At 46.9% G+C, this 14,303-nt stretch overlaps 2 long non-coding RNA genes across 4 annotated transcripts in view; one reads left to right on the top strand and one right to left on the bottom strand.

The window, feature by feature from the left end:
* The window catches only part of LOC308547242, a 153,108-nt gene that overhangs the window by 91,155 nt on the left and 47,650 nt on the right, over positions 1 to 14,303 (top strand). The window lies entirely within an intron of this gene.
* The window catches only part of LOC308547241, a 334,174-nt gene continuing 327,365 nt past the window's right edge, over positions 7,495 to 14,303 (bottom strand). For all 3 annotated transcript variants that reach the window (XR_013997473.1, XR_013997474.1, XR_013997475.1), the window contains 2 exons: positions 9,223 to 9,367; positions 7,495 to 8,413 (listed from right to left, as the gene is read on the bottom strand). This is a non-coding gene — a long non-coding RNA (uncharacterized lncRNA). The remainder of the gene's footprint in view (positions 8,414 to 9,222; positions 9,368 to 14,303) is intronic.

Below are 14,303 nucleotides of genomic sequence, written 5' to 3'. Positions count from 1 at the left end.
ACAGGTGCCGTAAATCATCAGCACTACACAAAGCTGCTAAATCGTAAGCGCTTTTAAACTTCTCTGGATTGGTCAAAACTTGGTTATCAGGCCTAATTTTGATTGATTTAACCATTGATTTAATAACGCAGGTGATTTCTGAACTCCCTTCCCTCTGTAAACTTAGTCCGTGTCGATGGAGGGCAGACTTCCACCCTGTGCTTGAAAAGGTGACTTTTAAAAAGCTTGCTCTTGTTAATGTGTCGTGGAGAAGACACGTTTAGATTGACCCGGCGGGACCTGTCTGCGCTGAAGGTGAGGCTGAGGTCATCACAGAAATCACGGGCCAGACCCCGCGGGTTGGGTCTGGAGGGCAGACTTGGTCTGGGGTCCCCTTGTCCTGCGTCAGTCAGTCAGTCAGTCAGCGACCTGTGAGGTCCTTTGTCCGCAGAATTTGAGTGAACAGACAGAACAGTACTGAGCTGACGGCTGGAGAGGTCGGCGTGAGCAGCGGGGCGGCTTGGAGGGGTGACCTGCGGACGGAAGGGCCTCTCCTTGCCCTCGAGCGGCTGGTTCGAAGGTTTCTCTCTGAAGTCGGAGGTCAGGCCTTCTTCCCTGGAACACAGCCCCGCACCTGGAGCCGCATCTTGCAGATGAACGTTAACTTGACAGAAGCACCTCCCAGTTCCCGACACACTCGGAGTGATTCGGGAGGGAGTGAAAAGGTGTTTCTGCTGACACTGTTTTTAGAAATAAAGAGACATCGTGAGTACGCGAAAACAACCTCGCTGCACACACACAGCGTCGGGAAGGAACTGCCCCGCACTCTGACGCAACGCCAAGCACTGACGCTGTGATTGTTGAAAAAGATTTATCGAGGTATCACGTACTATAAAATCTACTCTTCACGTGTGCAACTCAATAATTTTTAATACATTTAAAGAGTTGGGCCAATATCACTATAATCTAATTTTAGAAGAGCAAATATTGATTTTGAAACAATAAAAATACCATCGAGGATAATACAGCGTGCCATCAAATAAACATAAAATATCTAAATATAATATATTAAATATTTTTAAAAAATTTTCAGATACATCTTGCCCTCTAGGAGTTTAAAAATAAAAGTTCATAGCGCATATGAAGAGAATGGATATTGCCTTGTAAAGCAAAATGAGAGTCCGGATATTATACAGAAATGAGACGAAAGACGGGACAGACGTGTAAGGTGAGCGGGAGCCGTGACCCGAACAGAGCCCGCTGTGTGCCCCATGTGACGGCGACCGTGAGCTAACACCTGCCGTCGCGTTGGTCGGTCGGACAACGCTCCTGAGCTCTAAGAGGCCCTGTTTTCAGGAAGAATGAAGGTCTAGGAGTGTTGTGGGTGTTGCGGGGGTTCCACTCTTTCCCACACTCCTGACCTCTTTGTTGTCGGGGCAGATTTAATTTGGGGGGCATTGTCCCGTCTTGCCGTGTGGAAGCAGGTGGTGTTTCGGTGTACACGCACCCGCAGAGGAAGGGTGTTCGTAGTTACCTGTCGCAGCGGAGCGCTCGTCGCGCCTGGCGCCCTTTGTCTGGGAGCGTAAACAGGGCGATTTCAGCGGTTCCACTTGCCTCGTGGGGCCTCTCGTGGTCGGTTGGGTAATTCTCTCTGGGCACTTGAAAATGATTTGTGTTCTGCAGTTTCTAGATGTAGTTTTCACTGTGTGTCAATGAAGTCAGTATTGTTTACTGTTTTCAGATCTTTCATATCCTTAATCTTTCCCCTTCTGTCAGGTGCTATGAAAGGTTTTATTTTTTAATTTTAGTACAATCGTGTATTTGTCTGTTTTTTTCTTTTAGTTTTCTCAGTTTGGCTCGATACCTTTTGGGGCATGTCATTAGATACATACAGACCTCCTTGTTTGATTTAATCTTTTATCTTTATGTAATCTTTTTTATTCACTCCTCTGGCCTTAAGTTTCTATATCTGATAATATCCGTATAGCTATCCCAACCTTTGTTGTTGTTTTTTTAGGTTTTATCTGTTTTCTGTTGTTTTTAAAGATATTTATTTTTAAGGTTTTAGATTTCTCATCTTTCAGCTTTAAATCATTATGAGTAATTTTTCCAGTTTATCGAAGTGTAATTTATATGTACAAACTGCACATGTTTAGTGGATACAATTTGGTAAGTTTGCATCTATTCGTATACTTGCGGTACCGTCACCAAATCAAGCTAACGAACGGGCCGTCACTTCCAAGAGCTCCTTGTGTCGCTTTATGTTTTTTGGTTGGTGGTTTTGTGGGAAGAGCAATTAACGCAAGGTCTCCCCTTTTCACTCATTTTTAAGTGCGCGATGCTGTATTGTTAACTACTGGCTCTAATAATTACATTAGTTGAAAAGTCACATCGAGTGCCTGTGTGGCACCGGTCACTGCTCTAGATCCAAGGGCCCAGCCGTGACAGACACATTCGGAGTCGCCCAGAGAGACGCAGTCGATCGGCAGCTTAAACTACGCCGCTCAGGCTGGTGAGTTCCAGACACGGGAGGGACGTGGAAACCAGAGCCGAGCGCTCAGGCTGGAGGCCAGTGAAGGCCGTCGGGGACTCGCGTCCTGAAGCAGAGGCGCTGACGAGGGAGCGGGAGCGTTCAGAACAATCGCAATGTGCAGGAGACACGCACGGGGCACGTGCTTCCAGTAACGAGAGATAACGGGGGGATCTGAACGACAAAATGAAGAGCCATCCTGTTGGGTCACTACTCAGGCAGTAAAGAAAATATCCGTGCGTCCACCCGACGTAAGTAAACGACTGAAGGAGCAAGTAAAGGGGAACGTTCTTCCAACTGGAGAGTTTTAAATAATGAATAAAGGAAGGCAGGGAGGTACAGGGTAATTCATTAGAACGCCACAGCAGCAGTTGCCTTGGGCAAGGTTCGCTGAGGAGCGCTAAAGTTAGTGGGTGGAATTAAATTTAAATAAAAATGGGATATCTGCATAGCCTCCGAAGCACTTCTCTGGTCCTGTAAAACACAGGTCCACAAAATTTCTGATCCTCTTTGCTCCAGGAGGTAGAGCTTAATTCTTTCCCCTTCTACGAATATTTAGTTACTTTTGCAAATAATGTGTGAAAAATAGTAATTTTACAACAGAGAAACCTGAGGCAGCCTACTGTAACTAAATGATCAATGCTAAAATCACCAGGGATACGTAACTGTGATACCACGTGTCCTTTGAGATGATGTGATGAGGAGGGCACTTGACCTCTCTGACCTTCTCCCCCAAATGTATATAACTCCAGTTGTGAGAAAACCAAGCTGAGAGACATTCTACAAAACACCTGAGCAGTATTCTCCCAAAGTATCAAATGGGAGAAAAGCAGCGCCCTGTCCGGTGTGGCTCCGTTGGTTGAGCTGTGGGCCGAGAGGTCACGGGTTCGATTTCCGGTCAAGGCACACGCCCGGCTTGTGCGCTCGGTGCCCAGCAGGGGGCCTGCAGGAGGCAGCCGATCAATGACTCTCATCATTGATGTTTCTCTCTCTCTCCTTCTCCCTTCCTCTCTAAAATCAATAAAACATGTTTTTTAAAAAATGTATGAAAAACAAGGAATTGCTGAGAAAGCGTCACAGATGGGAGGGGACTGAGGAGACACGAGAACCCAATGAACCGTGAGAGCCTGGGCTGGGCCCTCGAACAGAAAGGTCGTCAGCAGCAGACGGAGTGACGTCGGACACAAGCCTGTAAGCTTGTTGACGGCCCTGTCCCAACTCTGGTTTCTTGGTTTTGATAACTGCATCCTGGTTGTGTAAAGTTGGTACTGAGGGGAGCTGAGTGAAGAATATACTGTTTGTATTATATTTGCAACTTTCCTGAAGATTTAAAGTCATTTCAGAATAGAAAATGGATACAAAGTGGCTATGTGTAGCAAAATGCAAGCTACGGACTTCAGTTAATAATAATGTATTTCTGTGCCGCCAGCTTTAATAAGTGCACCACGCTAACGCAAGGTGTTAATGACGGGAAACTGAGGCTAAGGGGGAGCCAAATGAATATGGGGTGAGTGGCTTTCTCCGACTCGGTCAGATACATAATGGCCCTCTTTTCAAAATGATAGAGGTGGAGCCGGACAGAGGAGAGAGCGTGTGGGTTACCAGTTGAAACACTGGGAATGGTTTTTAATTGTCTACCGTTTGTTTACTATGCCGCGCGGTGCTAGGTGAGGTTTACAGTATGTGAATGTTTAAATGTGTTTACCGTTACCGGACGGGTATAGAGAACGTACACTGTGATTTACACAATCGTGCTTCCTTTAGTAAATAAAATGTATTTCACGGTTAAAGATGCTCATGATGTAAGCGGTTAACGTATCACAGACTCTTTCCAAGGGCATTTGAGATTTTTCCCGTAGGTGTGGTCGGAGAATGGCTGCCTCTGCGGATAAGTTGGGGAAAGTTAAATAATCCCATGCGATGGCGCATCATAAATAAATGTTTTTGCCTCTCAGCTAACTTTATATTTCCTGCAGTCCGACGGCCCACATATAAAGGCCGAGTTTGAGCTTCGCTCCTCGATGCTGTTTATTACACTATTATTGACACACTGTTTATTGCTGTGCAACTGGAAACGCTTCGGTTGCTGACGCAGACCTGCCGTAAGATGGATGGGCCCCTCGCTGCTGAAAGTAACGGTCGCCCCAGAGCACGTCTTTAACATTGTTGATGAGTCATTGACCGGATTCTTAAATCAGGGCATGGGAAAGAATTAAGTGAATTGTGACTCCCCCGAGGCCTGTCTTGCCTTGTCGAAGAGACCAGTGACCTTCACAACCCCATTCTCATCTGTATTTTTTTTTTTTTAATATATCTTTGTTGATTTCAGAGAGAGGAAGGGGGAGAGAGAGAGAGAGAAACATCAATGATGAGAGTCACTGATCGGCTGCCTCCTGCACGCCCCCGACTGGGGACCGAGCCCGCAACCGGGGCCTGTGCCCCGACCAGGAATTGAACCGAGATCTCCCGGATCTTAGGTCGACGCTCATCTGCTGAGCCACGCCCGGCCGGGCCCATCTGTATTTCTTGAACCTTTGAAAGTGGGTATTGACCACGGTCCTTAAATCCCATCTTCTGTAGGGGTGATCCGAGGGACAAGAACTCTGGTTCTACACAACGCGACTGACAAATACTCTTCTGCCTGCGTCTAAAATAAAGCTTCGACCCTACCTTCCCCTGCTGCCCTCAGACCAGACCATCACATGGCGGATTTATCTCCTATGTTAACTTTTATTTAAGGCACAAGATCTCACACTTTGATCAATGAGACTTCATTTCCCATCAAGAGAGATTTTACTATTGGGAGGAAAAAACAGTCAGTTTCCAGAAGAAGAAAGTCGTGTTTTTGCTGACAGAGAAAAGAATTGTGCTCTTATTTCTGCATTTTTAGCTTTCAGAATAGAGAACTTAACTATATTTCTTAATAATACACATATCTTTCTCCTGTGCTAGAAAAGAAAAACAAATTTAAGAGGCATGAGTCAACAAGATAAGAGAGTTATAGACAAGGGGAGAAATAGTCAAAGGCAGAGAAACACCCTGGTTGTCATGGAAAAATAATTCCTGGGATGTGTCTGTTGTAATTATTAGTAAGGGATTTTTTCTTTTCTCTGGAGGGATTAGGACTTTCTGGTAGCTGGCCGCTAAGCTGGATGAGACAGTTCAGTGCCGCCCTGCAAACTGGAGGTTTCCTTCTCTTGCTTCAGATTGAGGTCCATGGCAGTGATGGACCGTCCAGGTCTGTGATGATTTTTAAGGCGTCACCGATGTAAATAATAAACAACAGGTGGAGACGATGCTGAATTTAACAGTCTCGACCAGCCTTCTCAGCGAACTCCCCGTGGTCTTTTGCAAACAAGGCTCAGCGACACGTATCTGCAGGCTCGTATTCCCCGCCTTCCGTCGGTCCCCCCGCCCCGGTTTCTGTCCTAAACGCCATCACTCCGTCCAAGCTTTACTCACTGGAGAGAGAATCTGCAGCGTTACGAACCTTTGCTGAAGCCTGGACTAGAGCTTATGAAAGGAAACTATTCCCAAACACCGGCACCGTTGTGTTTCGGTTTGTCAGACAAATACCAGCGTCTTCTACAGCAGCCTCGCTTCCTAAGCGGCCGCGCCGAGAAACTGGAGACGGCTGCTTGACATTTTTACGTGACCACTTTGTTATGAACTCTGTACAGCTTCGGAGACTGACTTGCCGCGTGGACGCGTAAGTTAGCACCTGCTGAGCTGGGCCTGGGGCCCATCAGCTGCTGAAGAGCTGGAGCTGCCTGGATCGATTCCAGCTGGTCCCGATTGACCTCATGCCGGGCTCCAGGTCCGCCTGACTCCTGACCGTGACCCTAGGCCAAGGCTGGAGGACAGCCAACTAGAGATAACCGATGCTCCATAATCGCGAATCTGAGTTGTGTTGGCGGCAGGACGCATTCCTGTGCCGCGCTGTTTGGAAACAACAGCAGGAATTGTGCCTGGTTTTGGTGGAGTCACCGCTCAGGCTGGTCAGGTGGCTGTGCAACCATCTTACTACAGGTGACCCCCGGAGACGGATCTTCAGGTCCCAGTTTGCTGATGACGGGGGGTGTCGAGACCTGCAGACAGGAGGCCTGTGTCCTCGGTGACCCAGCGGTGGGAGGGGGAGAGGCCCACAGGCAACGTCCGTGGACCGTTTCTGTTCCCCTTGCCTGTAATACAGCAATTCTGTGGGTAGAAACTGAGTCCTTCCAGTAACGGGACACTTAAGGCAATCGCTGCGTAGTTAGTGCAGATGTAAGTAAGGGAGCCCAGTAAGTGGCAAAAAACCAAAAGCAAACCCAAGAAACAACAGAAACTGCAGCAGACTATTACAGCGAGCCAGTAATACCAGTAAAGAAGCTACCTGGTGTCACAGGCGTGGGGACGTTGCAAGCACGTGAGTATTAACTGAGGTGTGTTAATTGAGGTAAAACCAATTAGCGTAAGGAGAAGAGGTGTGACGTGAAGCTTTACGCTAGAAACCCGGAGAGGAACGTGGTCTGAATGCGACTGGCCACGCCGTTTAATATCTTGATGAAAATGCCAGGGGTCGCCGGGGAGTTTTTAGGACAGTTTAACTGAAACGAGCTTGAGCATGAAGGATGCAGGTGAATGAGCACTACGTGGCCTTTGAAAAATAAGCTTTTATTCATTTTGTGAGCGAGGAAGGGCGAGGGGGAGAGAGGCAGAGACGCGGCCGGGAGAGGAGCCCGACGGGCTGCCCGCTGCGCGGCCTGTGGGGCGCCCAGAGCACACGCGACCGCTCCCCTGCCGCTCCCGCCGTGCGTCGCCTAATTGTGAGAAAAGCATTAGAGAAGCCGAAACCGAAGCTGCTTGTAAAGAGCCTGCAGGCCGTGGAGGACAGGAGGGCTGAAGGAGTGTCGGCGACGAGGGGCCGGGGGCCAGCTGAGACCTGTGGGATCCGGGCAGGACCGTGGCGCAGAGGAAGCCAGCTGGGGCGGGGAGGCCCTGACTCTGCAGACGGCTGCGCTTCAGTAAACAGCATCGGCCGACAGCCCTGCGTGTCGCACACGTGTTATTGCCACAAAAGAGGTTAATCTTAGCGCCTTCGCGAGAGACTCAGCATGACCTCGGGCGTGAAACGGGGTAGTTCAGATTCAGCGACTAAAAGCAAAAGATAACGGTGTCCAGCCACGGGGCATCAGTGATGACTCGGAAAGCCGTGGCCAACCACAGGACCTCCTTTAAAACTGCCTTTTGTTTTGCGCACGCTTTTCTAACAGAAACTGAAAGTTTCCAGACGGAAATAATCTGAACCTTCTGGGAATCCATATTAAAATGAGGCGCTTTATTGGCATTGCCGATGGGCAGCTATATAATAAAAGAGCCTGTTGCAAAATAACTGACCGGGGCACTGCGGGGTCGTTGGTAAGAGGGTGGCCCCGGGACGCGGGGCCTTGGAGCGTGGCCACCCGGGAGGGCCGCGGCGCCTGGGGGCTGCTTCCGCGGGGCGTGCTGGGCGGTCGGGCGACCCCTTCACGAGGGTCCGTGGCGGGCGGACTCGTAGCGCACTTGACGGGCTGTGACCGCAAGACCGAGGCGTCCCGTCCCGGGTCGGTCGCAGGCGGCGACAGGCCTTCCGCGGGGTGCCCAGGGGAGCCCTCCCTACACCCAGGCCGGGGACCGCGCACCCTTCCCTCCCTTCGTCCAGGCCGATGTCACGAAGCGTCAGGCGCCGTGTCTGGAGCCTGTCGGTGCGTCTGCATCAGAGAGGACAACGCGGGATGCGAGCGACTCCTCAGCGGAATGAGGACAGACGGGGCTGCGAGGCCTGTCCTGGTGGATCCCGTGTTTCTCCAGCCCGACCCCGGCTCGCAGAACAGCTCTTCCACCTGCTGTCCGCGTGGGCGCTCAGCGTCTTCTTATTTGTATCTTTAGTAATAAAAATGAAAGCGTAATAGTAGCCGTACTGAACCAGAACAAACACCAGCTTTTGTCTCAATTATTTTGCTTGTGCTTTTAACACCTAGAAAAATCGCCTCAACCTTCTTTTCGTTTACGTAACAAAAGATAGGTTTTCTCGCGGGTACGTTAACATTATTTCTAAATTCCACTTCATCTGTTACACCCTGTTTACTTTTTCTGAGAGTTGATGGGAAAGAGTTAACAGGATGTGAATTTGTAGGGCATGCTGTTTTTCGAACTCCAAATATTTTCCACCCCCGCACACACTCATTACGGCGAGCAGTCGCGGAGAAAAGCACTGATATTCTCAGGAACGCCGAGCTGAGCTGTCAACGTGATCCGAAGAATAAGGCATCGTGAAGCCCCTGGATCTTGACTGACCATAGAAATACTCTCATTTCTTTCTGATGACCTCTTTAACTTTAATTACCCAAATATAACTAACTTATTGATAAAAATGTGAATTGCTGGCACCCTAGTAAAACATGTTAAAAAGAATGGATAAAATAATAGAATAGGCCGTAACTTGAAAATTAGGCACAGAACAAAGTAGTTTGGATGTATAAACATAATTGCAAAGTAAAAATGAGAGAAACAATGATTTATTTTTTAATGCAGCATGGCCTTAAATAATTTTAGGAAAGAGAAAAAGCTTTCATCCTCTTACCCTTCCGAGTGATTAAACGTAACCTCGTCACGTCACGAGCCTGCTTTTAGTAATGTGGTGAAGGCCATTTTGACCGCCACACCCTGATGAATAATTTAATGGCACTTACCTAAGAAGCTGTGCTGTGCATGCCGGACTAGGCGTTAATACTGCAAGACATTTGTGGAGTCAACAGTCCAGGCTGCTTCAGCCGCTCTGAATAACTGGAAAACAAACATTTGTCCACATGACAAGTGTAAATGTCCTCTACGTCACTGGAAAATACAAAGGAGAGTGGAAAAATGAGAATTATACCACGCAATGCAATTTCTTTAATGACGTGAATACCTGTATTTTAACTTGGTAAGATACAAAGAGCCCTGGATTAGAATCAGAAGACCTGGGTTTGGATGCCCACTCTAGTTGTGCTGGCCCCAGGGTGGCGGGGATACTAACTGGTCCTTGTAAGAGCTACGTTCCCTTCTGGGGGGCTAAACCGTGCTTGTGAATACACCCTCGCCGCACAGGACTTGACCAGTGCAGAGTATTATTACTATTCTCGGTGAATTTTTTATTTACGTAAAGTATAATGTAGACTTTGGTGTGTCCGGTTCTGCTGGTTTTGCAAGATGCACAGAACCAAGTCGTGACCCAGAGCAGCCCCCTCCACGCAGACATGCCCTTGCTTTGCCCCTGTGGTCCGCCCCCGGCCACACTCCCAGCCCCTGCTAACAGGCGTGTGCCTTGTCCTGGGGACGCACAGGCAGGATCAAACAATATGCAGAATTTTGGTCCCGGCTTCTTAGCAAAACGTGTTCGGGACCCAGCCCCGTGCTTTCGTGAGTCAGCCGCTCGTTCCCTCCCACCGCGGGGCGGCACCCACAGCGCCCGCAGCGGGCGCAGCCCAGGGGTGCTCATCCGTCCGACGGGCGACGGGCGCTGGGTGCTTTTCAGTTTGGGGCGAGCACTAGCAAAGATGCCACCAGCACGGGCGTACGGGGGCTTTGTGGGAGCCTAAGTTTTTATTGATTTGGGGTAAAGATGTAGGAGTGTGCTTCCTTTATCACGCACACGTTTAATGTAAAGGAACTGCTGCCCTGGCCAGTGTGACTCAGTGCCAGTCCTCCTCGTCGCTTACCCGCTAAACACACTTGAATAACTCCGATTGCAGACGTTTCTGTCCCGCTCGCCTTTAATAATACTCAGCTCACGTGACGACTGGGGGGAAAAGTCCTATTACTCCTGTGAGTTCAATTGAATAAGTCATTTTTAGTCTTTTCCATACATTGAACACAATATATTTTTCAAATTTGACCAGCTGTCTCCCCGCCCGAGCGAGACCGAGTGCTGGTGGGTGTTGGCGCGGTGAATTCCTCACAACCGCGTGCGTCCACAGTGGACTCGCCACGTTGGTTCATTCCACTGAATTACCCATCTGTGGATTAGGAAACTAGCTGGAGAGGCGAAGAATGCCCTTCCTGCTCAAGTTTGAAATGCATGTTAATGACACATCGATATTGATTCCAAACATCACACATTATGTCCTTTGCTTTTCCACGTAACACTTCATTCGGGCGGAGGGTCGAGCTGTCCACCACCAATCGCTTCATCCCGACTTTTAGGTTTAATCTTTCCATTATCTCTAAGACCCTTAAAGACAAACGAGAACAAATAGGCCAGCCTGTGTGGTCTTGGGTTTTACCAGAGTTTGTGTCACCAATAAACCACAGGCGTAGAAATAAATAATTGAATTTTTCAGGAAAAGTACCAAGGTGGTTATGCTAAAGATGCAATTGCCAAGTAATTGTTATGTTTCTCATAGTGTGAAAACAGCCACAGTAACTACGCTCTTACCCCTCTCCAAAGTGACATTATATTCTTACTCTTAGCTTTTCTTATTTATTTCTCTTGAATCAAGGAGATTTCAATTGTGTTATTGTGTGAATGGAACATAATACGGCGATTTGTTTTCATTAAGTTCAGCTTAGAAAGTGGCTTATGGAGCCTAGCAACGAGAAAAAAAGAAAATTATTAAGAAGCTCTTCTGTCACCAAATGTGTGAGCCAAGTGTTCACTGCCATTCACCCTGGAGAAAACCAATAATATACTTAATTCCTTCCCATCAGATAGTTGGTGCTTAAAATAAACTTGAAAGGCATGTACCTAAGACAGTGTATGTTGTTAAAGGAATATATTACTGAGTTAACATGCAGTTACACACAAAGTAACTAAAACACACTGAGTGTCACTCACATGCTGGAGGTTCTAAATATATATATTATTAGAAATTTATTTGAGGTAGGAATTTTTAGCACCGTTATTAAGGTGGATTAAATTAAGTTCAGTAAACTCATTACCCAAACCAGAGGAAAGAGCTGAGTGTAAATTAGCCCCACCTCCATTTCAAACTCCGTGCTGAAAAAGCAGTTTCACACAGATGGCTCCTCCCAGGGGTGAATAAATAAAGGAGAAGTTATTTATTTTATTCCCAGAGTCAAGGTTCAGAGCCGTTACGGACTTAGCAAATTGGAAAGTTTTATATAATTACATTTTTATGGCTCAAGTAGCTAAAAACTGGCAGAAGAAACCCAATCACTCCAATCCATTTTATTTCTTACTGCCATCAAATATAAGTAGAAAAAGTGATTTTAAAGTGCTAGCAAAGACTGGCATTACCACAGTGACGAAACCTGCAAATACCTCCGGACGCATCGAGGTCTGTGTCCCGGGCATTACGGGGAGGGAGGCGGAGTCAGGTGAGATGGAAAAAGCTTGAGAATTGGCTAAACTGATAAATAATTAAGACATTTGTAATCACATATTTTTAAAGGGCTAAATTCAGAAATCTGAAGCATCTGACACATGAGTTACAGGAAATCTCCGGTGGCCCTTCACAAATATCCAAAAACTAAGGATGGGTGGGTAATCTGTATACGTTTAGAAAGAACAGGACTCTTTAAAAGTAAGAACTTTTTTCCCCCTCTCGGTATAAACTTAAATTTTGATTAACATACAAAGTTCTTTAATCAGCACACACTGTTCCGTTATAGCTGAAAAATAATTAAAACACTTATCAGGAGATGAAACGGGAGCAGACAGAAAACACCCTGCACAAATGAGAAGCCTCAAGAAAGGCACTGTTTGGCTGCTTGCAGGGCTCATTAGCAACAATAATAACATAAAAAAGTGATTTATCTTCATAGGGAAGGTCTCAGCCAGAATAACCCCATTGTAAAAAATACTTACTTTTGCTAAAATTATACGACTCTACTCATAATCCTCCATTTCCTCTGCGTAGATTAAGGCTCCGGGCTGTTCTACTTCCCTTGAGGATTCTCACCCCGCGTGTGGTCCTTTGTACTGAATTCCGTAAAAACCCAATCCCCGCGCTTATCTGTGCGGGACCATAAGTAACGCGATTTCGGCCTGGAGAGCGGGTGAATGGAGCTGCGTCTTCCTAAAACCCTCCTCAGTGTCGCAGGAAATAAGAGTTGCCGACATCCCTCCCCCGCCGTCTTAGGTTTTGAGAGCAAGTTCTCAGCTTGCAAAATATCGATGTTTAATATTCTGCCAGAGCCTGGCATAGCTAAGAAGGATGAGACCTGAACGGATACCTGGTTCTAGAGTTTATTTGTTGGGTTGTTTAAATTTGTTTTAACCAGATACACTGAAATGGCAAAATTTGTAGAAGATAAAATAATTTACTGTTAAAACTGTAGTTCATTTAAAAGTAAATCGGGGCTATTTGGGGGGGGGGAAGCTGGGCTCTCACATTCACAAATCATTTTTTTCCTCGGCAGGAGGAATGCTCAGCGCACAGGGGATGCCTTATATTTTAAGTTTTTAAGAAATGCAGAATTACTGAGAATGCTCAGCCACGCCACAATGCTAATTTTGCCATTAAGACATTTATCTCTAATAAGCACTTGAAGTAAAATGTTACTTAAATGTGGTTAGATTTCATTTGTAATCAGGGGTAGTTAAAACATTGTTTTATCAAAGTTCTTTTTATAGCGTTTAAATAGATGGCTTTAGATACCATTAATTGCAGTCTGTTGCAAATCTCATGCCTAAGGGATTATTATTTGTACAAACCAAATATAATCCAACAGAGTCAAAAAGTGGGCACTTTCATTCCGGGAAAACCATCTGTCTGCTCCCAAGTGCAGGCCGGTCCGCCCAGAACAGAAGCAGACATTCGGAGCTGGGCTTTCATCTCCTAAAGCACTTTCCGTAAATTATGTCTCCTGGTCCATGATCTGGCCCTTGGTGTACAGATATTGCCCCAAACAAAGGTTGAGTTCTAGAGCTGTTATTATTTCTGATTCTCCGTATTTTCCAAAACCCGTGTCCTTCAAGAAAAAAACATAACTGCACATACTGACAGAATAAAGGCCTATTTAGTCATCTCTCTGCGCATACCTGACCTCTACTGTATCAGTAAGTCAGATGAAGGGTGGTATGAACTTGAGTTGTAGTTTTGGGGTAGGGGAGTAAACCATGAAATATAGCAAATTTAGAAGAGACCTGACTTGGCAGGTGCAAGAATACAGGGTTTTGGCCCTGGCCAGGAGGCTCAGTTGCCTAGAGCGTCGTCCTGATACAGCAGGGTTGCAGGTTCAATCCCAGGCCAGGGTACAACCAGAATCAACCAGCGATGCCTAGATAAGTGGAACCACGAGGCTATGTTCTTTCCTCTCTCTCTCTCTCCCTTCCTCTAAAAAAAATTAATTAATTAAAAATCAGGTTATAATATTTATATCACGAGGCTACGATTTCATTACGAAATAATAGAAATAAAGCTGAATGTTTGAAATGAGGGGATTATAGGTGACTGGTTATCAAAACTCTAAGCATTATGTTTCGGAGTCCTTGTCACTTACAGTTACTTTAAGCTGATCATTTTCACGTGTCCCTGAGATGAGCGGGTTATTAGCCATAATGTTCTCTCGCGGGGTAGGAATTCCGGAGGAGCCGTGCGTGCGGGGCTTCCCGAGGCTCGTGCCTCGCTTTTCGCATGGAGGTTTTATCCGGGCCTGGGCCGCAGGGAACACCTCGCCCTCCGCGGCCTGAATGTTACCGCACAGCCCAGGGCGCCTCGCTCCCGTCTCCGCGCCAGCCTACGCGGGCACATTTCCTCCCCGGGATAATGGAATCCCAGACGGGCTCGCTCTACCTGCTTAAAGGAAAATGAAACTTCACTTAACCTAA

The sequence above is a fragment of the Miniopterus schreibersii genome, assembly GCF_964146895.1.
Source record: "Miniopterus schreibersii genome assembly, chromosome: 17".
Classification (NCBI taxonomy): domain Eukaryota; kingdom Metazoa; phylum Chordata; class Mammalia; order Chiroptera; family Miniopteridae; genus Miniopterus; species Miniopterus schreibersii.
Note: the sequence above shows the minus strand (reverse complement) of the source record. Positions and strands in the feature narration are given on the sequence as shown.